A 25,673-nucleotide genomic window follows, 5' to 3' on the forward strand; every position below is an offset into this window, starting at 1 on the left:
AGTCCGTGGGCGGCCTCCCTGGGCTGGTGCGCAGGTGCGCACCTCCGACAACCTGGGAAGAACCGCCCGGCAGCAACGCAGCTCTCAGTAAGAGTCCGGTGGCAAGGGGAGGCGTGACGGAGGAGGAGACTAGGCAGGCTGGCTTTGTACATGCCGCTGCCCCGACACACCCCTCTCTCTGCCTTCCCCCCAGGTGTCCCAAATTCAGCTCACCAGGGCCGCCGCCGAGATGCTGAGGAGGTAGAGAGTCCAAAATTCAGTTCGTGGGTGGCCTCCCCGGGCCGGTGCGCAGATGCGCACCTCCGACCACCCAGGAAGAACCGCCCGGCAGCAACGCAGCTCTCAGCAAGAGTCCGGTGGCAAGGGGAGGCATGACGGAGGAGGAGACCAGGCAGGCTGGCTTTGTACGTATGGGGCGTATATTCCCACTACAAGTTGTTTCCCTTCTAAAATATCAACTTCAATGCCAATATATCTTCCATCATTGTCTGAAAAAATGGTTTTTGCTTTGAATCTATTATTAACATAAATGACCACTCCTTTTTTTCCTTTGAGTGCTTGCTGCTATGAATTCATTTCCCAGTCTATTATTTTTTAACAAACAAATATCTTTCTTGTTAATATGAGTTTCTTGTATACTAATAACATCAAATCTTTGTGTGACTAAATAATGAAAGACTTTTTTGCGTTTCTGAGGGGAATTCATTCCCCTCACATTCCAGGATAATATTTTAATTTTCTGCATTTTATGTTTTGTTTTACTTTGTTATGCTTTCCTCTAGGCCTTTTTGACCCTCTTGATCCTCTTTTTCCTTTTCCTCTCCCTTTTCATCCTTTTCTTTGTTTTCCTCCTCTTAGTGGAATAATTTTAACTTAGTGAAGCCCTGGAAGAGATTTTAAGAATTTCCACTCAGCTATGAATTTCATAGCTGAATATGTAATATCACCCAATCTTTGACTGCTTCCAATTAATCTCTGCTGCTTGCAGGTACCTTCTCAGCCTTACTATTTCCATTGAAAGCTCACTCTCTGAGAAAGAGATCAATTTTGGTCTTTAACTCTTCTTCAATATGGCAAATAGGGAATTTAATTTGAACACACTCAAACTTGGCTGCTATTTCCTTGATGCCTCAGGAGTTTAGAATGAAAGTCATTGATGCATTCAAGCATTGCCCTCTGATTTTCTTCCTGCAGAGTTAAGTCCAGAATTGCTTGCTCCCCTGCCATTCCCTTCTTGAACTTGACTCTTCTCTTTACTGAAATTCCATATTCATCTGATTTTGAACATGCCTGTTCAATTGCATGCTCTACTATGTTATGGCACGCTTCATGCATAAAATGTCTTAGTCTCTCAAGCTTTGTCACTACTTTGTCAAGAGTTAAGCCTTTGCTCTGCCAAAAAAAGGGGAATCAGGGTGACAGGAGACAAAGGTGACAGGCTGCAAAAAAGAGGAATTGAGGTGACTAATGAGAACTGCAAAAGACAACTAGAGGGAGGGCAGGGAGGAACTGGAGAAAGTGATAGAGGAGGAGGAGGAGGAGGAGGAGGAAGGAGCTGAGGGAATGAAGGGGGCCATGGAGTTCAATCTATAATGGAGCTGGAGGAGGAGAAGGAAGAGGCAGGAGGAAGGGTCAATTCAGGCTAGGTCAGAGGGAGGCCACAGGACTGAGCAAGCCTCCCTCTCCCACTAGGCAGCCTTCCTTTTTTTTAAAAAAAAATTGAAATTATTTTTGGCAGCCTATGCACATGGTTTTTGCTTCAGGGAAGGTCAGAAGGAAGGAGGAGGAGGAGGACTGCCAAGGCAAATTGGGCTGCCGAGTCAAGAAGAAAGAGCCTCTCCTTTATATTTTTTATTTTTGACAGTCTATGAACATGATTTTTGGGTGACATAGAATGTGTGTGTGCTTGTGCTACTTTCATTTCCTCTTGCTCTTGGAACTTAAGAGCCATTATTATTATTATTATTATTATTATTATTATTATTATTAGTGGATGCTACAATTAGAATTGCTACATTTCCCTTTCATTTCCTCTTGCTCCTGGAACCTAAGGGCCTTTATTATTATTAATATTATTATTATTTGTGTTATATGTGGATGCTACAATTAGAATGCCTGCACTACATTTCCATCTCATTTCTTCTTCATCCTGGAATTATTTGTTTAAAATGTGAATGCTAAAATGCCAATTTTAAAAATGTTTCCCTTTCAATTTGGCAAAATGATAGTAATTGAATTCTTTTGCTTTTGCTACACACAAGATACACACCGGAGGTTTTTAAATTTGACAGCATCTGCCCACACTGCCCACCAGTTTTTTTAAAAAAGGAGGGGGACGCCCCCCCCATCTGCTTAGCCAATGGCTGCAAGAAATGTCACCTTTTACGAAAGCGGAACTAATTTGATTGACCGCAGAGGATTCTTCCTTTTAAACCGGGTAAAGAGCTGCAATGGCGTTCCGGGGTTAAATAAACCGATTAAGGTATTTCATAGTCAGCACTTGCTTCCAGAGACATTCAAGCGGAGGGCTCCCAATTTCACACAGTTCCCTCCAGCGCAAATGTAGAGTCTGAATGGGGCCAAAGTCTCAATTGGTACTGGAAATATCTTGAGACTTTGCAGGAGATGGGTGCAGGGCAAACAAGGGCACTGGCAGTCATTTTCAGCTTCCCCCCTGAATGACGCTTCCCCCCTGAATAGTCTGAATGGGGCCAGTCTCATTTGGTACTGGAAGTATCTTGAGACTTTACAGGAGATGGGTGCAGGGCAAACAAAGGAGGCTCCCTGACCACGTGGGGGGCAGACATTTTCAGCTTCCCCCCTGAATGACGGTACTAAGAAAGACTAAGGAATGGACACTGCTGGCAGACTGATTTGACAAAAAGCGGGAGATTGGAGCTGGAGAGAAGCTATACTTATTCCACAAAGAAAAAGGCAGTGTTATTTCACTTGTGTATTTAGGAGAGATCAAAGGGGTGTATTTCTAACATAATTTCAACATTGCATTTTCTTTCTATTTTCTATTTTTCATTTAGGACTTTAGGTTTGCAATAAGTACTGCAGAAATACTGAGCAGCACAGGCCAAAGAGTCCTGCACTGAGACCTCATGAGACGAACCTTTGGGATACTGCATGTGCATCCAATCTGATCTATACTTTTTGGGTCCCCATTATTTTGGAATTGGAATTTTGAAATCAGAAATACTCTCAAAAAACCCAAATTTTTCCCATTGACTGCTAAGAGAACAACACCTTTCTTTCTGAAAATTATATGTCTACACATTTTGCTTCATGAATAAAACTATTTAAAAATATTCTATAGAATTACCTTCAGGCTTTAGGCATGAGATGTATATGAAACTGAAATGAATTTTGAGTTTTGATTTGGGTCCCATCTCCAAGATATTTCATTTGGTGTTTGTGTGTGTGAGTGTGTGTGAGTGTGTTGTGTGCAAGCAAGTTGTTTCTGACATGGGGTATTCTTGGCAAAATTTATTCAGATTAATTTTGCCATTGGCATCCTCTGAGGCTGAGAGAATGTGTCTTCAAAAGGTTGCCCAGGGTTTCCTTGCCCAAGCTAATAACTGAAACATGGTCTCTAGAATCATAGTCCAGTGCTATAAGTATTACTCCATGCTGACTCATATCTCCTTAGCTACATATAGGCACTTATAGGTATTCCAAAATAATAAAAATAACCATCTAAATTCCAGAACACTTCTTGGTCAAGCATTTTGGAAAAAGGAGACTCAACCTATCACTTGTTATACATTTGTGAGAAATATCAACAGAGTCTGAAAAGGCAACTAAATCCAGAAGCCTCTCTGATAGGTTGCAAGGCTGGGAAGGGGCGGAGCGTCCCGGTTTGGTGGAGGACGAATATGGCAACCCTAAATACCCCAAACAAATAGGGTTGAAATACCATGCCTCTGCGGTGGTTGGTTAGTGATATTTTCATCCTCATGTCTATTAACCAAAACACAAGCAATTCATCCTGATCAAATATTTTTATTTTTCATCCCATATAGGTGTTAATCTTCTGCATGAAACAGTAATTGCTGTTGAAGTAAATGGAAATGTTTTGTCTTTAACCTAATCTGCAAAAAGATAAAGATCAATTAAATCAGCAGATTCATAAGCAAACAATATTTTCTTCATATGTTATGTAGAAGAGAGTTTGGGAAAGTCATGTCAAGAAAATACAATGGTAGTTGTAGGATTAGTTTCAGAAAGGAAGACATTTCTACTCTGAGGCTTATATGAATGGCTCTTTCTCATAAGAGCTAAACAGGATCTCCAGATCTGCAGGGAATACACTTCCAATTGCCAACTGTCCATGAAAACCATGGAATGTTTGCTGCTTCTGACAACATGTCTCAATCATTTCCTGCTGGGAAAAGAAAGGGTTGCTGGGTGCCTAAAATGGCCAGAATTTCCTCCAAAATTCCCCAATGGCTATGGATAGAGAGAGCCAAGAAATTCCAAACTATCAGGAGATTTAGGAAGGCATACAATACCCATAAGGTCCTCTTGATCAGTCCAATATCACACCCTCAGGGCCCACTATTGTTTCTCCACTGTGGCTTGTAAAGTCCAAGGGATGCTTCACCCATGGGCAGATCCAAGCTGGACAGCAAATAATGCTGAATCATACTTCATCTTATTATTATTATTAACCTTTATTGATAAAGTGCTGTAAATTTACACAGCGCTGTACATAGAATCTTTTAATTAGGCAGTTCCCTGCTCTCAGGCTTACAATCCAAAAAGACATGACCCAAAAGGAGAAGGGAGTGGTGGAGGGGAGGGGGATGAGGGCCAGCAGTTCTTCTCTACCTCCGAGGCCTGGACCAAGGCAGATGGACTGGAGGGAGGGCTTGGCTTCTTAGTGGATGGTCAAAAAGGAGAAGGGAATGATAGTAGCTCATACCAAGTGCATACTGGGATGATGTGTTTCCTTCACTCACTCCTTGCTGTACTTGCCCAATGTCACCCATATATTCTCCTATTAGTGAGCAAAACGGATTAATGAAGCAATTCCCAAAATATCCTAATCCTCTAGATAGGTGGAAAAGACCATATGAAAGAAGGAAGGAAGAGCTGGAGAATCTAGAGACGAGATGTGTTCCCTATGCACACCTGCAGAGTTGATGGACATAGGCAGGATGCCTAGGAGAAGCTGGATGTGAAGAGTGAAGACTCTCAGCTGCATAGCAAATTTCCTTGCACACACAGACTGCAACCTTGAGCCTCACAGCTTGTGGAAATGAATCTCCAGAAAGTGAGACTTCACTCAACACTAGGGCTTTTAATCTTTGTTGCCAAGCTCTTTACAAGCTATTGCCATGCTTTTCCGTCTTGAATACTCACAGCTATACAAACTAACAAAGTGCTTCTCCAAGCAACGACTATAACAACCCAACAATGGAGATAGTAACCCTCTCCCTTATATAGGTGGTCTTCCTGGAAGTCATGTGACAGCCGTGCCACCAATGTAACCTGGCTGGTTTCATACCCTGTTGCATCAGATGATTACCCATGATGCACCTCATAATCCGACACTGAAACCACTGCACCATTGTGGCTTAGATAATGTGTATCTCAAATTTAGCACAGCATCATATAGGCATAGAATCATAGAGCTGGAAGAAATCAAAAGGGCCATCCAGTCCAACCCCCTGCCATGAAGGAACTCTCAATCAAAGCATCCTGGACAAATGGCCATCCAGTCTCTGTTTAAAGACCTCCAAAGAAAAAGACCCCACCACTCTCAGACAGTTTTCCACTGTCGAATATCCTTTACTGTCAGAAAGTTCTTCCCTATACATTGCCATCCCTCAGACGTTTATCACTTACCTGACAGTGGAATACAGGCAGGGGTGGCTTGTCCATATAGGCGAACTAGGCACGTGACCGCTTCCAGGGCGCCCAACTCCAGGGGGCACCAGAGAGAGAGAAAGAGAGAGAGTGGCTTTAGCCTGAGGATCATAGAATCAGGTAAGCAGAGCAGCCAGCAGCCCTGCCAGCCTCTGAGTAGCAGGAGAGAGAGCTGCTTGCTGAGGCTGGAAGGGGGAAGAAGGACAGGTTGCTTACCTGTAACGGTATTTCTTCGAGTGGTCATCTGCGAATATATACAAAGGGGTTTCACTGTGCCTGCGCAGTGCTGCTCGGAACCTACTGGAATCACTGGGCAGAGTTTACTCTGCAACATATTGAAACTTTTTGGCGGTAACTCTGCCCACCCGTTATAAGGCCCCTGCCTTCCCGCTCTTTCCCCAGTTCCGCAATTTTTCCGCCAAGCAGGCGATGGAAAGAGAGCCAATAAGAGCAGGACACTGAGGGGACGGACGGGTGGGATTTGTATGTATTCGCAGATGACCACTCGAAGAAATACCGTTACAGGTAAGCAACCTGTCCTTCTTCTTCGTGGTCTCTGCAAATCATACAAATGGGTTTAGACTGACAAGCTTAGGTATGCGGCGGAGGGAGTGTCCTGAAACCAAAGCTATGGTAACCAAGGTATATCATTGAGACAATAAAAACCTTGAACCATAAAAGAGTCAGTCTTTGTTTGTGCACAAACACTTCAACACAGGCATAACATTGCAGAACCTGAGAAGGGAACGTAAGGTCATGCAAGACCAATCCCATGGCAATTTGTGCAAACCAACATTCAATAGGAATGTAAGACAGTGGCATAATTAAAATAACCCTGTAAAGAAACATCATCAGTGGTGCAACCAATGCAACCCTGAGACCAACACAGCCCTCCCGAAAGCTGCGTCTAGGATGGCCCTGGTGTCCAGCCTGTAATGCCTTATGAAAGTCAGAGGCTGGGACCAGACAACAGTCTTGCAGACATCCTCTAAGGGAATCCCCGACAGGGATGCCGAGGATTGTGACACTGCCCTTGTGGAGTGATACCGAGCCCTGTCAGGGAGTGGTTACCCAACAGTTGATAGCAGAGGTGGATGGTACCAGCCACCCATTGGAAAAAACTCTGCACGGACACAGGCAACCTCTTCGTTGGTTCTGAGTAGCACAGAGAGGGTCTCTCGGACTGACTGAAGGCAGCGGTTATGTCGAAGTGAAAAACCAGCGCCTTCCTGGCATCAAGAGAGTGCAGGCTTCACCCTGCGTCCAAAGTCGGGTTGGACGCCGGAGTAGGCAACACAATGTCCTGGCCCATGTGGGAAGCAGGCAGTAGTTTGGGCAAGAAAATAATGTCTGACCGGAGGACTACTTAATCCTTGTAAACCTAAGGAAGGGCTGGTCCCTCCGCAAGGCACAGAGGTCGCCCGCACAGCGGGCGGAGGTGATGACCCCAAGGAAGGCAGTCTTCCAAGTCAACAATCCCAAGTCCATCGTGGCCATCGGTTCAAAAGGCTTGGATTGAAGAGCGGACAGCACCGCCCCCGGGCTTCAAGCTGGTAGCAGTACCGACCCAAGGGGGTGCAGGTTGGCACATCTCCTAAGAGGGTGCAGGTTGGCACATCTCCTACGGAACCTCTACAAGGAAAGGGCTAAGCCTCCTCCACTTAATGGCATAGGACCGCTGGGTGGATGGTTTCTGCATAGGCAGGGTCACCGACCTCACCGCATCAGGCAGTGAGGCTAGGGCTGGATTCTCCAGACCACCAGCGGTAGGCTCTCAATGTCGGGGTGGAGGGTCTGGCCGTCCTGGATCGACAGCAGGTCCAGACGGAAGTCGAGGCGGAGGGAGCATCTCTTGGAGGTGGAGAGGAGACACGAACAAGGGGTATCATGGTTACCACGGAGCAATCAGGATCACATCCAATTGGTCCGTTGTCATCTTGGACACCACCCTGATGATGAGAGGGAAGGGAGGAAAGGCGTAGAGCAGCTCTCCCATCCAAAGGAAGGTGAACGCGTCTCCGAGGGATCCGCCCATTCGCCTCCCGGAGCAGAACTGGGGACAGTGGCTGTTCCATTCGGTCACGAAGAGATCAACTTGGGGGGTCCCCCACCGGTCGAACAGGTCGCTGACCATCTCCGGATGGAGCCTCTACTCGTGGCACCAGAGGAGATCTGCTTAGGCAGTCCGCCAGGTCGTTGTCCTCTCCTGGCAGGTGAATTGCGTAGAGGAGCATCTGTCTCTGGATGAACCAGCTCCAGACACGCAGAAAGAACTCGAGCAGGGTCCTGGATCTGGAGTCTCCCTGCTTGTTGATGTAATACATCACAGTGGTGCCGTCTGTTCTCAGGAGGACCACCTTGTCCGCGACAGCGGATTTGAGTGTCCTCAACGCCTTGTCGGCTTCCAGCATCTCCAACGTGTTGATGTGGAAACGTTTGTCCCGGGCGGACCACCTGTCCTTGACAACAAGGTCAAGCAGGTGGGCGCCCCAGCCTTCCAGGGGAACATCTGTTGAAAAGCCCGTTGAGGCTGGAGTTGTTGGAAGGGCATTTTGATTGAGACGTTGAAGCAAGCCAACGACCATCTCATAGAAGCGGCCATTGGCCTCAGTACCATGAGATACCTGGTCGGGGAATCCTCCATCAGTCTGAAGACTGAGGGGACCGGGAGGAAACAGGCCTGAAGGGGGCGGAGGCGAAGCCTTGCCCACGGCGTCACGAACGTTGTCAACGCCATGTGGCCTAGGGCTACCTGGACGTCTCACCTTTCTGCGGGAGATGCAAGGCTTAGTGAAGCTGCCAACGCCTGAGAGGGTCCAGAGGGGGAAAGGCAGAGCATCCTTTGGAGTCGGGGATGGCCCCGATGAACTTAGCCTGCCTGGCTGGTGTGTAGTGGCTTTTCCTCGGAGGCAATCAGACCGAGGGGCGCCCAGGGTGCAAGGCGAGTGAGACTGTCTCCTGGTAATCCCACTGTGAGTCGGCGGCAACAACAGTAGCCGAGATATGAAAGACTCTGTAACCCCTATGATGGAGGTGTACCACCACTGGGGCCATGCATTTTGTGAGGGCCCTCGGGGCCGTGGCTAGGCTGAAGGGAAGTACGTTGCAGTGGTAAGCGGTGAAGCTGACGGCGAAGGCAAGGGATCTCCGGTGGGACTCTCGACTTCCGATGTGGAAGTGGGCTTCCCCCAGGTCGAACATCGCGAACCACCGGCCCTGGTGGAGTAGAGGCAGAATAGAAGCCAAGGTTACCATCCTGAACCGGCGGTAGTGGGAAAGCCTCAAGATGTCTGAGAACCGGAGGGGAGAGAGACGAGGTGCGGAGGAACCCCTCGGGTTCTCCTCTTCCCCCGGTCAGTATCCTGATGGCAGGACTTCCGATACCGGGGTGTGTGTGTGTGCGTTGCGACGGCCAGAGGAGGAGGAAGACTGAGAGGGGTAATGCCACCTCTGGGAGTCATGCTGGTGAGACTGTCGGTCTTGCTGGAAAGACCGATGCGACCGACTTTGGGGCTGCCACGGTCGCTGTCTTTTCCAGCCGGGCGAAATGGAGGCCGACGACATCCCGTGGTTCTTGGCCGCTGCCTTCATCCTGAAATTGTGGTTCAGGTGCACGTCGGTCTCAGCGTGGCAGAGACCAGAGCCATGAAGTGGCATGTCCTCAATAGCTGTCCTGAAGTTGGTGTTCAGGTCAGATCAACGCAGGGATGCATGTCGGCACAGAGCCATCGAAGCCGCCATGGCCCGTCCCGCGCAGTCAGCCACATTTGTGGAGGCAGTGATGAGCTAGCTCCCGATGGAGCGGGCCTCATCTATGATCTCCTCCAGGCGCCTCTAGACATCATTCGGGACGTCAGGGATGAATGGCAAACACCCCCTCCATCGAGGTCTGGATGTAAGCCCCCATGTAGGCGTTGCCGGAGGCGTCGTCTGTTTGGGGATGAAGGTCTGCTGTGTCCCTTCGACTATCGCCGAATTTTGTTTGGGGTGGCTGGTCAACCAGAAACCGCTGGATGGAGAGGTCTGGTACAGGGATTCAATCCTGCGGGACGATCTCACCAAGGAGGCCGGCATCTCAGGGCCGCCTGGCGAAGGTCTCCAGGGACAGCAGCAGTGGGATGGATGGCGGGGACGGCACACGGCTGTGCACCCTGTGTTCGACTGGGTCGTGAGCTTTCTCCTCGGGGAAGGAACGCCCAATGTCCAGGGACCTTGGCATCTTGATGATGTGCTCATTGAAAGAGCAGCCATCACCGGTGGGAAAGGAAGGCTCGAGGTGGTGCAACCTCTGAGGAGAAGCCTGGATGCCGGCCCCATCATCTGATGGGTCCTCCGAAAATGACAAGATTTCTGGCTCAGAGACGGTGTCTGATGCCAGTGGGAGATCCGGCACCTGGACTTGCATGGGGACGCATCGGAAGCTGAAAGCTGCCGATTCCAGAGCGGGCCGCTACGGCTCGAATGTTGAAGCCCTCGCATGCGACACCAGGGGCTTCCCTCTCTCAGGGGCCATAAGACGGAGATTCAGCCTCGTGAATTGACTGAAGGATCGTCATCAGACGGTTCATCCTCGCCTGAGTGAACAGTCAGAGGGAACGACGCCCTCCATGGAGGTTTGGCCGTCTCCGCATTGACGCGGACAAATTCCACAGTCGAAGGCAGCGGGGAGTCGATTGTGGAAACCGCATACAATGTCGACGACTCCTTCGCGAGAAAAAAGCAGAGTCGGAATCCTTTAGGCTGGAGAGCGCGTCTTGTGCGAAGCGCGCTCCTCGCCCTTGGAGGGCGCCACTGACTCACCTGGTACCGGGTGGATTCGGGCCTCTCGGGCATGGAGTTGCCCAAAGCCCCTTCAGAGTGCCTCTTCTTAGAGGATCCCGGCATCTCGCCCCGCTCCTCAGGGAGGGGGGAAGGGATTGCCCGGTAGGTCTGACAGGACGATGATCCCTGAAGGCTGAGGCTTGGTCGCCTTGCCCTCGTCCTCCGGTGCGGCGTTCATTGATGGCACCCAGGGTGCCCCCGTCTTGGGCGGCTTGGAGGCGTGTCGGGACGCCTTCGATGATGCCTTCAACGACGCCTTGGAGGATGGGACCGGCACGGCCAGGGCCTCCGCATCCGCTCGTTCCTTCGAGCACGAGCCCTCCGAGGACACCTACGTCCTGGACTTGGCCTTGGGCTCGGAACCCTCAGTCCCCGGCGTTATGTGGGGGCACTTGGAGGGTCTGTTGGTGGCGCTGGGTTTGAATGAACCATGGGCCACATCTGCTCGATCCTTCGAGCGCGAGCCCTCCGAGGACGCCTTTGTCCCGGACTCCATCCTGGGCTCGGAACCCTCGGTCCCTGACGTATGTGGGGCGCTTGGAGGGTTTGTTGGTGGCACTGGGTTTCAATGAACCACGGGCCACATCGGCGGTGGTGGACGATTCAGCCACTGGTGGGCAGACACCACGCTGGACATGCTGGCCCGGGAAGAAGAAGCAGGCGGCGTAGCCGAGGGTGCCGACGATGTAAGATAGGGCCCCCCCTCGCTGGGTCTTGCCCTGGTCGATGGCCGAAGTCAGCCAGGACTCACAAGTCTTCCGAGCCTGCCATGGCCTTCCTCTGGGGCTGAGAGAGTGTGACTTGCCTACTCTTGGTGGCTGTACCTACTATGTGTCTTTTCTTTCTCGCCCTAGAGCCATTCCCATCCTTTTTTCATAGGCTGCATCTACACTGCAGAAGTAATGCAGTTTGACATCTGCTTTAACTGCTCTGGCTATGAAATCCTGGGATTTGGATTTCTGGAGGAGAGTTTGCCTTCTCAGTCAGAGAGCAGTGGAGCCACAACAAACTACAAATCCCAGGGCTCCATAGCATGGAACCAGCAAGATGCTCAGATGAGATTTTACATTTCAGTCGTCTGTCCAGGAAGAATTTCAAAAATGTCCTCCCTTTTGAGCATCACTAAGAAGAATGAATTTATTTTTATATTAGGGGTTTCAGCTTTTACTTGGTCATGTCCTCCATTTTACTTGAAATTCGGACATTTTACAGAGGACAGCAATACTTTGCTGAAGGAGTATATATCTTTCCACCTCTCATTAAACATTCTTGATTATTGGGTTATCTTTTTGACTAGTAACATTCTTTCTCCATTTATTTGTGTGTGTGACAGAGTCTGTTTGTGTGTTATGATGACAACAATGACTTCCTGAAAATGATTTGAAAAGGCAGATAAGATTCTACCTCAAAATCCTTTCCCAATTTCAATTTGGGCAAGAGCAGCTGAAACAGTTAATTGTCCACAAAATCCATGATATGAACTTGGTGCTCATTAGCTGACAAAGGCAGAGGAGTAGAAATCTTACCCTGTTTTCCTAAAGCACCCTTCGTCTCCATCACACACCCCAACACATGTGCTATAAGTTGGTTTCTCTTTTGCACAAAACGCAGGGAATTTTTCACACTCTTTTGTATTCTTTGGGCGTCCTTCCATTGGTTCGCACGGTCCAGCACATTCTGTTCATATAATAAGAAAAACATACATTTGAGGTACATGTTGAGGCTATAATGAGTTAGACATCCTCTATTCTACCAATCTAGGACTCTACCTATTGGTCAATATTCTTCACTTCCATCAGGGTTCGGTCTTTTAAAAAGCAAGTCTATATAACTCAAAGACCAGGACCTAGTTTTTTCCTGTGCTTCTTATACCAGCTATAAAGGTATTATAAACACATCTATGAACTCTCTCTTCATGACCATAGCTTCTGGCATTACATGTTGAGTGAATTTAAAGAAGAGGTCAAATTCAAACTGGGGGATTCCAGAACTGACCTCAAGCACCCAAATTTGGAAAGGGTTTCTGGTTTAATCCAACCATGAGGTCTATCCCAATAGGAAGCTTCTTCCCCTTGTTGCGTTTCCAAACCCACATATAATGTGTGGTACAATTCACCATGAATGGCATGGAAAAATACTACTCTACAAAGCGAGGGGTTCAAACTGATAACTAACAAGTGAAAATCATTGCAGTTGGAAATTTTCTAACAACAAGGCTTTTACACTCCATTTATTTTTTACCTTTAGAGAATTACTGAAGTTAGAATTTCAGCATTCATTTTATTCATAATTTTGGGATCAGTAAAAACTTTGAACTACTTAATCAAAGTCTCATGCTTTGCGGCTAATAAAAGTTACATTTCAAGTTCGTACTTTCAATGACATTTTAATGTCTAAGATTTCCACCTGGCCTTACCTCCAGAAAACAAGATCGTCCCTAAAAGGAGAAGAATGACAAGCTGGCCACTTGACATTTTGAAGATTGACTGGGATCTTGTGTTGGAAGACTGGATTGGAAGGTTCTGTATCATCTAACCACTTAATACCCAGCTATATAAGGGCTCTGGGCTATACTGACACGTAAGCCCTTGGCATTATTGCCAAAGCAATATGTTTATGACCATGCTGTGCATAAAACACATCATGAAGCCTCACAGAGTGTGAAACAGAAGAAGTCCTGTACAGTACATTAACCTGGTACGCTCCCTGAGTTGAAATAATTGTTTCACTTTGTAAAACAAAGAGTTGAAAGGAAGAGAAACAACACTAGGGGACTAATCATATGTACAGGAGCAAAGCTATGCAGTTGAGCACATTTCTCTCTGTCACCCTGGCATCTACTATTTACACTCCTTGTTGTGCCATTTCTGGGTTATTTGAGGCACCCAAGAACCCTTTTTCTCAAGGGGGAAGTTACTCAGAAGTTGACTGATAGGTTGGAAATAGACCCTTATCTCTTATCTCTTGAGTAATTCTGATCCCATAATGAAGTTTGCAGATGCTACTAAAAAAACGACCTATCATGAACTACCACTAGAAAGGCAAATTTAGGTGAATTTTGAATTCCTGAGGCTCCTTAAGCATTGACCTTCTCTGTTTTAGAAAATGAGAAACTGTCTCCTTCAAATTACACTGCTGTATTTGTTTGCCTAAAATACCAACCAGTGACTTGATTTTTTTTTTTTTTCCTTTCAGGAAGAGGATTCCCATCTCCTTTGGCAGAGAACCAAATTCTGCCATGTAGTACGTAAGTGTACGTAATTGACCAACAAAGATAAAATAAACTAGATGATGAATTACCCTACTCCATCCCATTCTCTACTTGAAGGTCCAGAAAAGGAATGTACTGAACCGTTTCAGTTCCTTGCTTATGCATTTCCTGCATATTTGCCTTACTGATGCATGAAACAGTTTGTAACAGAAAGCACTGATTCACTTTTAGGATAGGACAAATTGTGAATAGGCATGTATTTACCAGACAACATTTTAAGAGCTGCCCCTATGGCCACTATCCTTAGGTTAGGTCCCGGTGGATGAGAAAAGGCAAGACACTCTCCCTTTGACTCCCCTGCCTTCGCCGCCGATGGTGGTGCCAACGGTGGTACTTCCTCCACCACTCCCACTGACAAGGCTCCAGTTGCTTCCTGCATCTTGATTCTCTACTCTAGAGAGCCTAAGCACTTTAAAATAGGAGACAAGGAAGTGGGACTTTGAAAAGATAAGTAGTGTTTTGAGCCAGTGCTTATCATGGCCATCCTGCTGCTGCCCTGTTACTGTAGTGCATCTTTTGATTGATAGGCAAAACCAGTTACTGAGTTCTCAATCTCACTATTATAGGAGAGGTATTATAGTGGGAAAAGGCTCGTCGGTTCCAGGATTCGCCCTCCTATTCGCTATTGCAATGCAGGCTATTCCAATCCAGTGAGCTCAGAATATATCATCTGGTTAATGTAGTGTACAGAAGGTCTTCTTTCTCACACTCTATTTCCAAATGGCATTGCGCAACTGCGATGTCACCGCACTGCCCTAGGGTGCTTTGTTGCGTCACAACTGCACAGGAAACAGGAGTTGCTTTGAAGCACTCCTTTTTTGCTGTGCAGCGGTACCACGCCATTTGGTTGTTGCAGAAATGCTGTGCAGCAAAGAGAGGACTCCAGCCCAGCTTTTGCAGATGGTGTGTACCAGGCCATAGGAACTAAGGAAAGGAAAGTGTCTTTACAAGGGTTATGAGCAATTTGGTCATTTTAGGCTAGGAAGTCCTTGGTGAGGATTTCTCACCTTTTTTCATGTTGAAAGACCAGCGGTACACAGTCAGGCCCCACATGCAAGTCTTGGAGAGTGTTCTTTTATTTCCAATCTAAGGGAGTGCTATTTTGGATGGGGGCATGTAATATAAAAGAGACTTTTACATGTCAGTTTACTTGGCAGGGGAAAGGTGTCAGAGTTGTGGATGCTCTCGGTGTCAGGCTTGTAAGTTAAATCTTGGTTTTTTTTTTTTTTTAAGGTGATAGTGTTGTGGTGAACTGGTAAACTAACAGTTCATTTCTCTATGTTGGTTATTTAACTGGTCTGCTCAAGGATGGTGGTCTCCAGTGCAATGTTCTCTTTGAGATGTACAACTGTCATCAGGAATTGTTACCTGGAGTAGGCAAGCATTCAGTCAGATGGAGCAGTCTTCTAACATGGTAGTTAGATGACTGGAGAGGGAGGGTTCGCATCATAGAATCATACAATCATAGAATTGGAAGAGACTACAAAGCCATCAAGTGCAACCCATGCCAGCCAGGACCTCTCAATGAAAGTATCCCCAACAGATGGCCATCTACACCTGTTTATAAACTTCCAAAGAAATAAACTCCATCTCACTCTGAGGGAGTGTGTTCCACTGTCGAACAGCTCTTACTGCCAGGTGGTTCCTCCTAATGCTGAGGTGAATCTCTTCTCTTGCAGCTTGCATTCATTGTTCCGGGTCCTGTTCTCTGGAGCAGCAGAAAACAAGCTTTCTCTTCATTGTGGTCATCACGGTGTCGTTTCTGCACAGCGATGTGTGGACGCTAAGCGTCTGCTACATCAAAATGGTGGCGCCCATTTAGAATGGGTGCTGCCATTTTGTACGTACTTTGGGGCAGTCTGGAACCCACCAAAGTTTCTTAATCTCCTCCAGAACAATATTCTGTTCCATTTGTCTTGTGTTATATTCCAAAGATAGTCTTCTTTATATTTGTGATGTTGATTGCATTGCTGTATGTTTCCTATGTTTTTTTATTTATGTTTTTTGTTGATGATGTGGTTTGTTTGTTTTTCAGTTTTCTTCTTGATTGTCCTTGGTTGCAGAAACTATTTTTGATGATTTTTAATTTTTTTTAAAAAAATATACTCTGCAATGTCCTCTTTTCTCCACTAAATTGTGCTCTTAATTACTGTTCTTATCTTACTCTGTTGAGTTCTGATCATTTCCTTTGTAGTTCCGTTGTAGCCTCTGTTTCTCACTAGGTGTCACTGTTGTTTACTTTACTGCTAGTATCTTTTTCTTTTATAATGGCGTGTTACAGACCGCCGGATTGTAGCGGTGTGCACCCACCCCTTTCCCCGGGTTATTGGGGCCTCATTGGCTAGACTGGCAGCTGCTGAGGCCCTGATCCGCCGCTTTCTGGGCTATGGGGAAGCGGCAAAAGGCCGCTTCCCCACAGCCTGGAAAGGGGTGTCCTTGGGGCTTCAAGCCCCAAGGACACCCCAAGGCGGCAGGGAGGAGGAGAAAGGGGCCGCTTGGCCCCTTTCTCCTTTGGTCCACTTAGCGCAGCCGTGTGAAGTCTGCGCCCAGCGGACCAAACCAGGAAGGAGCTCCAAAACGGAGCTCCTTCCTGCTCCGCGCTAAGGGCGCACTATGCGCCCTGGCGCAGAGCGACTACATCACGTCTGCACCGCCCTGTATAGAGGCAGTGCGGTCATGACGTATCGATGGCGGAGGCCATATGGAATGGCTGCCGCCATTTTGTGCACGCGGAGTGCACGCTAGGGTTAGGGGTGTGTGGAAGCACTGCCCTTTCCTAACCCTAGTACGTGCTCCACACGCACAAAATGGCCTGTCTGTAACGGGCCATAATTCCTCTTCGTCCTTGAGTTTTCCCTCTCTCACACTTGATTTGGCTATCTCCTTCAGTCTGTAATCTCTACTGCATCTCTTTTGCTTTTAAGTTATTTTCAATTTAATCCAGTTTCTTCTCATTCAGAATTCATTACAGTCCACCAAATTTCATTCAAGTTATTTAAAAGTATTAAAATTCCCATAAGAATGACATAAATTCCTTTTATATTCAATTAACATAGTTTCTTTATTTATGTGTTCAGTGAATTTCAGGGTTACATTCGATCAGTAATTCTCAATTTCTTTTTATTTGATTTAGTGTACTGCTAGAGGCAAGCTGATTTGAACTGTCCTTGCGATAAATTTAGTTGATTGTTCTTGGAGCAGAAATAAGTTGATTAGTTTCTTTTTAGGTAATTCAGGGTGGGGTATACAACCAGTTCATTTAAGTTTCCCTTTAACAATTGTCCTTTAAATTCATTGAATGAATTAATTTGTCTTTTAACTGAAATTACATCCATTCTGTACTGGCAAATCCCAAGTGTAAGGGAGCTTCTTTCCATACTGTCTCCACAGATCCAGCCCAAGGACCACTATCATTAACCTTTCCCTCTTTTCCCCTTAGTCCTTTACTGGATTGGGTACCAAGGCTTCAAGATCAATCCTTATGTGGACCAAGTGGATATTTTGCTGTGTCCCTGCATTAGCCAGTTATCTTTCCTATCCTGAAACAACCCACCTTCTTTTAGGTCAAGATGGAATATGATACCTTCCTATTGGCCCATTGTCTCATCACTTGGCCAAGACCTGGTCACCACTCCAGCAACCACTGATGAGTTTTCAGGGGAAACCAGTACCAGTGGGATGGAAAATCTGTCCTGGATTTTTAAGGGAACTATCCAAACTACTGAATTTATTCTGAGAATGGGCTTCAGCAACTTTGATAATTCCTTTAATCTTCTGACCAAACACCAGATTCATGACACCAGAGACCCATCATGTGATAATCTTTGCATGATCACACAATAAGGACAGAAGCATCCCACTTCGCTCCCATTCTTTTGGGCAGTGTGATAATGTCCACAGTGTCAGCAGGCAAGACAAATTCTGTCTGGAGAAAGAAACTTCTGTTGCTCTAGTTAGTCTAGGACAGTTATGGCAAACCTTTTTAAGGTCGTGTGCCGGGGGTGGGGCTTGTACCCCCAGGATGGGGGCTGAGTGCCGGGGCGGGGCGGGGGGTTTCTCCCCCCCGGGGGGTGGGGCTTCCACCCCCTTTTCAGAGAGAGGGAGCCTCTGGCTCCTCCCCCAGCATTTGCCGGCGCCTGAGGGTCCCTCCTGGGGCCGTCAGAGGATGGCAAAAGGGCCCTCGCCCTTCCTTCGCTCGCTGGGAAAGGGCTCTGCAGAGCCCTTTCCTGGCGAGCAAAGACAAGCCGGGAGGAGGAGGAGGCAGCTGGGCACCGCGGCGATGGCTGCAATGACAGGTGGCCCCCGCGTCCCTTCCCGACCTGGGAGCAGGCCGTGGCTTCCTCCCAAGCCGAGAGGAGGAGGGAGCGGCTTGGCACCGCAGTGATCGCTGCGATGCCAAGAGGCCCCCGCGCCCCTTCCCAAGCCAGGAAGGAGGAGGAGGACGGCAAGCTGGGAGGAAGAGGAGGCAGCTAGGCACACATCCCAGCCGCCTCCTCCTCAGCCTTCGCTCGCCGGGAAAGGGCTCCATGGAGCCCTTTCCCAGCGAGCCAAGGCAAGCTGGGAGGGAAGAAAGCTGGGAGGAGGAGACAGACGCGCACACACCTCTGTCTCTTCCTCCCAGATGCCATTTTCTGGCTTCCCGCTGTCTCAGAGAGACAGTGGGAGGCCCAAAAATGGCAGGGAGGAGGCGGAATGGGCACATGCTTTCTCCTTCGCCCCCCGTGCCTGGCGAAACCGCGTTGCGTGCCACCTGTGGCACGCGTGCCACGGGTTCGCCATCACGGGTCTAGGAAAACAGATTCAAGAAGCAAACACAAATGTAGAAGGATGAAATGAAACCACAAATGTTGGCAGTCATCTGTAATGCCATATGCTGTCCATCCCCCCAATGGTTTTTGTAATATATGGCCTAAATCCATTTGTTAATCCTAACTAGAATATGTCTAGTGAATCAATTGCTGAATAGTAAGTCAGCCTTTACACCTGATTGTTTAGGTCTGATTTCAGTTGGGATGAGCAATTAAGATTTGTGTCAGAATGTTTTAATGTAGAGCCAGGAGTGCAGGACTTTACACATTGCTACCCTGCAGGCATCAACAGTGCCATCACAATAACCTATGGGGGGGGGGGGAGCTGGACGTTTGGGTCCAAGAACCTCTAAAGGTTAATTTGAGATCCACCACAAATGCATATCTTACCCTTGGGAGTCAAAAGCAATCCTGAAATGATGGCAAGATAAGGCCATGCCATTAGCATTGTTGAAATTTGATGGGATGTTGAGATTTTTTTTTTTTTTTTTTTTTTTTTTTTTTTAAGATTGTAAGCCTGAGGGCAGGGAACCGTCTAACTAAAAAGATTGCATGTACAGCGCTGTGTAAATTTACAGCGCTTCATAAATAAAGGTTAATAATAATAATAATAATAACTAGTGATACAGAAACAGATACAAAAAAACCCACTGAAATTAAAAGATCTTCTAATGTATGTTCGTAGAAAACAAAACTGAGATGATGGTTGTAACATTTCTAGAATCATAGAGTCGGAAGAGCCCGTTGGCCATCCAGTCCAACCCCCTGCCATGCAGGACATCCAATCAAAGCATCCCCAACAGACGGCCATCTAGCCTCTGCTTAAAGACCTCCAAGGAAGGAGACTCCACTACACTCCAAGGGACTGTGTTCCCTTGTCAAACAGCCCTTACTGTCAGGAAGTTCCTCCTAATGTTCAGGTGGAATCTCTTTTCCTGTAGCTTGCATCCATTGTTCCGAGTCCTGTTCTCTGGAGCAGCAGAAAACAAACTTGCTCCCTCCTCAATATGACATCCTTTCAAATATTTAAACAGGGCTATCATATCACCTCTTAACCTTCTCTTCTCCAAGCTAAACATCCCCAGCTCGCTGAATCGTTCCTTGTAGGGCAAAGTTTCCAGATCTTTCACCATTTTAGTCACCCTCCTCTGGACACGCTCCAGTTTCTCAATGTCCTTTTTGAATTGTGGTGCCCAGAATTGGACACAATATTCCAGGTGGGGCCTGACCAGAGCAGAATACAGTGGCACTATTACTTCTCTTGATCTAGACACTATACATTTATTGATGCCGCCTAAAATTGCATTGGCCTTTTTAGCTGCCGCATCACACTGTTGACTCATGTTCAACTTGTGGTCCACTTGGACTCCTAGATTCCTTTCACATGTAGTTTCATTGAGCCAGGTGTCACCCATCCCATATCTCTGCATTTCATTTTTCTGCCCTAAGTGCAGTACCTTACATTTCTCTGTGTTGAATTTCATTTTGTTACCTTTGGCCCAGCTTTCTAGTCTATTCAGATTATTTTGAATGTTGATCTTGTCCTCTGGAGTATTACCTATTCCTCCTAATTTGGTGTCATCTGAAAATTTGATAAGTATACAGCGTGCCCGCGCTATACGCAGGCGCGCCATACATGGCCTTGAGCATACGCGCTCAAGCCGCAGGGCGTGTGCGGGGCGGAAGGGACAGCGCGTCCCATTCAATTGAATGGGCGTGCGTGCCCGTTGCGCCCTGTGTGCTCCCGCACCGCTGCGCACGAGCCCCATTGTTTCCAATGGGGCTCGAGCATAGGCAGAATTTGCCTTACGCGGCGGGATCTGGAACGAATCCCCCGCGTAAGGCAAGGACGGACTGTACTTCCAATTCTGTCATCCAAGTCATTGATAAAGATGTTGAATAGCACTGGGCCCAGGACAGAGTCCTGTGGTCACTTCTCTCCAGGCTGAAAAAGAGCCATTGTTGAGCACCCTTTGGGTTTGGCCAGTCAACCAATTACAAATCCATGTAACAGTTACTTTGTCTAGCCCACATTTTACAAGCTTATTTGCAAGAATGTCATGGGAAACCTTGTCAAAGGTCTTACTGAAATCAAGATATACTATGTCCACAGCATTCCCTTTATCTACCAAGCTGCCCGGAAAGCGGCGGATTGGGGCCTCAGCGGCTGCCATTCTGGCCCCTGAGGTCGCGATCTGGTGGGGAAATGGGCGGGTACAGGCCGCCACTTTTCGGCAGTCTGTAACCCACCTAAAATTCACTTAGAAAAGCAAGGTGTTCCTCTACTATCTCTTTACTTATTCTGTGCTGAAATCCCCCTATTCTGCCCTCTGCTCCATTATCCTCAGGTTGAGCACCCTTTTCCTTTTCTGAGAAGACTGAGGCAAAGCAGGTGTTGAGTAATTCTGCCTTTTCTCTGTCCCCTGTTAGCATTTTGCCATCTTTTCCACGCAGTGGCCCTACTGCTTACTTCTTCTTTCTTTTGCTGCGGACACATCCCCCAAAGCCCTTTTTATTCTTTTTAACCTCTCTAGCAAGCCTGACTTCATTCAGTGCTTTAGCTTTTCTGAATTTACCCCTACACATGCCTGCTATTTCTTTAAATAATAATAAATAAAAATTTTATTTCTATACCACCCTTCTATATAACCAGGGCGGTGTACAACTTTATAAAAACATCCACAACAAATCAACAATTACAATTACATTAAAATTACAATTACATTAAAAACAGTCTAGCCATCTTGCCACTGCTGATATGGGGGGGGGGGGAGATAATTGGGGCATGTGTCAGGGAATGCTGATTTGAACAGAAAAGTTTGAAGCCCCTTTTTAAACTGGGCCAGGGAGGTGACCGAGTGGAGTTCAATGGGCAGGGAATTCCATAGGGTCGGGGCCGAGATGGTGAAAGCTCTCCTAGACATGGAGGCTAGCCTGGCCCCTGGGACCCTCAATAGCTGCTGCCCAGATGTTCTGAGAGTGCGGGGTGGATTGTATGGGGAGAGGCGGTCCTCAAGGTATCCTGGGCCCAAGCCATTTAGGGCTTTATAGGTAATAACCAGCACCTTGTATTGTGACCTGAAGCGAATAGGCAGCCAGTGCAGGTCCTTAAGCACTGGTGTTATGTGGCTGGCTCTGGGTATGCCAGTAACCAGTCTGGCTGCCATATTCTGCACTAGTTGTAGCTTCCGGGTATGGTACAAGGGCTGCCCCATGTAGAGCGCATTGCAGAAGTCCAAACGAGAGGTTACCAGAGCATGTACTACCGTTTCAAGGTGCCTCCGGTCCAGGAACGGACGCAGATGGCGAATCAGCCGAAGCTGATAACAGGTTCTCCTGACCGTCGCGTCCACCTGAGCTGTAAGCTGGAGGGACAAATCAAGGAGCACCCCCAGACTGCATACCGAGTCCTTCACGGGAAGTGTGATCCCGTTCAGGACAGGTGGAACGACCGCCATCCCTGGGCCGGGGGAACCTATCACGAGCGGCTCCGTTTTCTCTGGATTCAGACTGAGTCGGTTTTCCCTCATCCAGCCCAATGCTGATTCCAGACAGGCCACGAGAGGAGAGATGCCATCCCCAGTCACTTCAGCAGTCGGAGACATAGAGAAGACTATTTGGGTGCCATCAGCGTACTGATAACCCCGCGCCCCATGTCTCCGGATGAACTCTCCGAGCAGTTTCATGTAAATGTTAAAAAGCATGGGAGACAGGATGGCTCCTTGAGGGACCCCAGATGTAAGGGCCCTCTTATCGGAGCACACGTCTCCCAGCTGCACCATCTGGAACCTCCCAAAGAGGTAGGACCGGAACCACTGGAGCGCAGTGCCCCCAATTCCCACGTCTGCCAGGCGCTCCAGAAGGATACCATGGTCTATGGTATCGAAAGCCGCTGAGATGTCCAAGAGCACCAACAGGGACACGCTTCTCCTGTCGATGCCCAGACGGAGATCATCGACCAAGGCGACCATGGCCGTCTCAACCCCATAGCCCGTCCGAAAGGCGGTTTGAAATGGGTCCAGATAATCCGTATCGTCCAAGATCGATTGAAGCTGGATTGCAACCGCCCTCTCGATCACCTTCCCCAAAAATGGCAGTAGCAAAACTGGCCGGTAATTATTATGCATCAGGGGGTCGAGGGAGGGCTTTTTTAACAGCGGTTTTACAATGGCCAATTTTAAGCTGGATGGAAATTGCCCGTCCCTCAACAATGTATTTATAATCCGGTGTAACAATGAAGTGAGCCGCTAGCCATGAGGGACAGGGATCGAGAGAGCAGGTTGTCTTCCGAACACTTCCAAGGATCTTGTCCACATCATCGGTACTAACCAACTCAAACTGATCCAGTTTAATAGAGTCCACGGAGGCTCTGGACGCCTCTGCTCTGGGTTCTGCCCTAATGCCAGCGTTAAGACCTTCGCTTATCTGAGAGGTTTTATCCGCGAAGAAGTTGTTAAATTGGTCACAGCAGGCCTTAGAAGGTTCAAGGATCTGGTTCGGGGCAGGAGTGAGCTGAGTTAGCTCCCTGACTACCCTGAACAACTCTGCTGGACGCGACTCCGCGGACGCGATACGAGCACCATAGAACGAGTTCTTAGCTGCTCGTATCGCCTCTCCGTAGTCCTCCAAGAGGCGGTCTAGGAGAGTCTTGTTGGCTAAGCGTAGGTGTTTCCGCCAGCGATGCTCTAGCCGTCGCAGAACCCGCTTCCTCGCCCGGAGATCTTCCGTATACCAGGGCTTTTCGCTTGGAAGCAGGCCTGAGAGGGTGCTTGGGAGCGATCCTGTGTATAGCCCTAGAGAGACCGGTATCCCAGATACCAGTCAGGGCATCAACAGAGTCGCCGTCATTTCCAACCATGTGCCCCTCTAGGGCTTCCTGGAACCTTTTGGGTTCCATCAGCCTTTGAGGGTCGACCATTCTAGTAGGTCCACCACCCCCGTGGGGGATCTGGGTAGGAGCCTTGATTTTCGCCTCCACCAGGAAATGATCCGTCCATGACAGGGCGGAAATGTTAGTTATTTCCGCCCACGGATTTTCTGCGTCCGTGCAAAAGACCAAATCGAGTGTATTACCTGCAAAATGTGTCGGACCCGAGACCAATTGGGACAAGCTCATGGCCGCCATGGCATCCATGAATTCCTGAGCCGCACTGGATGGAACATAGCTGGCCGCGAAGGGGATGTTGAAATCACCCAGGACTAGTAGCCTGGGTGTTTCCAGCATCAGCTCCGAGACCAACTGTGTCAGTTCATTAAGGGAGTCTGTTAGCGCACGGGGTGGCCGATACACCAACAGAATCCCTAGACTGTCCCTGGCCTTCAGGGTCAAGTAGATACACTCGATAAAGGAAGTTTGACGGATGTGGTTCCTGGTGAGAGACAAGGTGTTCTTATGTACCAAGGCAGCACCCCCCCTGCCCACCTAACCTGGACTGGTCCTTCACTGTAAACCCAGCCGGGAGGGCCTGAGCCCACACAGCATCCCCCTCAGGCCCAAGCCAGGTTTCAGTAATGCAAGCCAGGTCACAATTACTATCTGCAAGCAGATCATGGACAATGTGGGTCTTGTTGTTAATTGACCTGGCATTGCACAGGAGCAGAGACAGGGTTTGTGGCATGGTTGGAATGACCCTCAGGTCCTCTTGGTTAGGAGGAGGACAGGAAGGATAGATAGATATGACGCATCGATCTCGCCTTCCTCTATAACGGGGAGGCGTGACGGAGGAGGGACCAGGCAGGCTGGCTTTGAGCGTGCCGCTGCCCCTCTCCGCCCCTCTCCGCCTTCCCCCCCAGATGTCCCAAATTCAGCTCACCAGAGCCACCGCAGAGATGCTATGGAGGTAGGGAGTCCCAAAAGTGCAGTCTGTGGGCGGCCTCCCCGGGCCGGTGCACAGTTGCGCACCTCTAACAACCCAGGGAGAACCGCCCGACAGCAAACGCAGCTCCTGGCAAGAGTCCGGTGGCAGGGGAGGCGTGACGGAGGAGGAGACCAGGCAGGATCTTCCACCTAAGGATCTCACCACTTCTACCATAAAGCAATGACTATTCCATTATTAGGGCTGAACTAATTCATGGTAGGTGTGATATGTGTTGTATGTTTCTTTAAGTCTTACATCCTCTCTCTTCATTCACCTGTTCTGTGTTCCTATAAATCATTATGTGATCTTGGGAGTGGTGGAAGTTGTTTGGAGCGAGATTGGCTTTGTGTGTGAGTATTCTGAAGCTCCAGTGTTCCAGAAGATACTGTCTTTTGAATAAAATGTATTTATCTGTTTCACAAACTTGATATAGCATTCTTCACAACATTACATGGTGTCAGAAGTATGGACTTTCTTTGACCTCCACCTCCCCTGGTTTTGCAGGGTAATTTGGAGGTGAGTTGGAAGCAGTGGGAACAAGCCTTTCAAAATTATCTTACAGCAGTTGGAGCAGATAAATATTCAAGGTCAAGACAAATAGCTATACTCCTGAGTTGTGTTGGCCAGGATGCTGTTGAAGTCTATAATACGTTTATTTTTTCCGATACGGAGCCAAAAGATGTTGATGAAGTACTTAAGAACTTTAGAGACTATTTTACTCCTTGGACAAATGTTATATTTGAGCGTTATTTGTTTTAGAGTTGCTTATGGAAAAGCGAAGATTCTGTTGATATATTTGTCACAGATATACGAGGCAATGCAAATACTGTGATTTTGGTTCTATGACAAATGAGATGATAAGAGACAAAATTGTTTTCAGTGCACCGGAGCAGATGAAGGAAAGCCTTTTAAAGCAGCCTGACCTTACATTAGAGAAGGCATTGGAATTGTGCCGTTTGACTGAAGTGACCACAACTTGGTTGCAGACTATGGTATGTTCTGGCAAACAACAACAGGAAGTGTGTGGAACATATCAGA

The sequence above is a fragment of the Sceloporus undulatus genome, chromosome 1 (genome assembly GCF_019175285.1).
Source record: "Sceloporus undulatus isolate JIND9_A2432 ecotype Alabama chromosome 1, SceUnd_v1.1, whole genome shotgun sequence".
Classification (NCBI taxonomy): Eukaryota; Metazoa; Chordata; class Lepidosauria; order Squamata; family Phrynosomatidae; genus Sceloporus; species Sceloporus undulatus.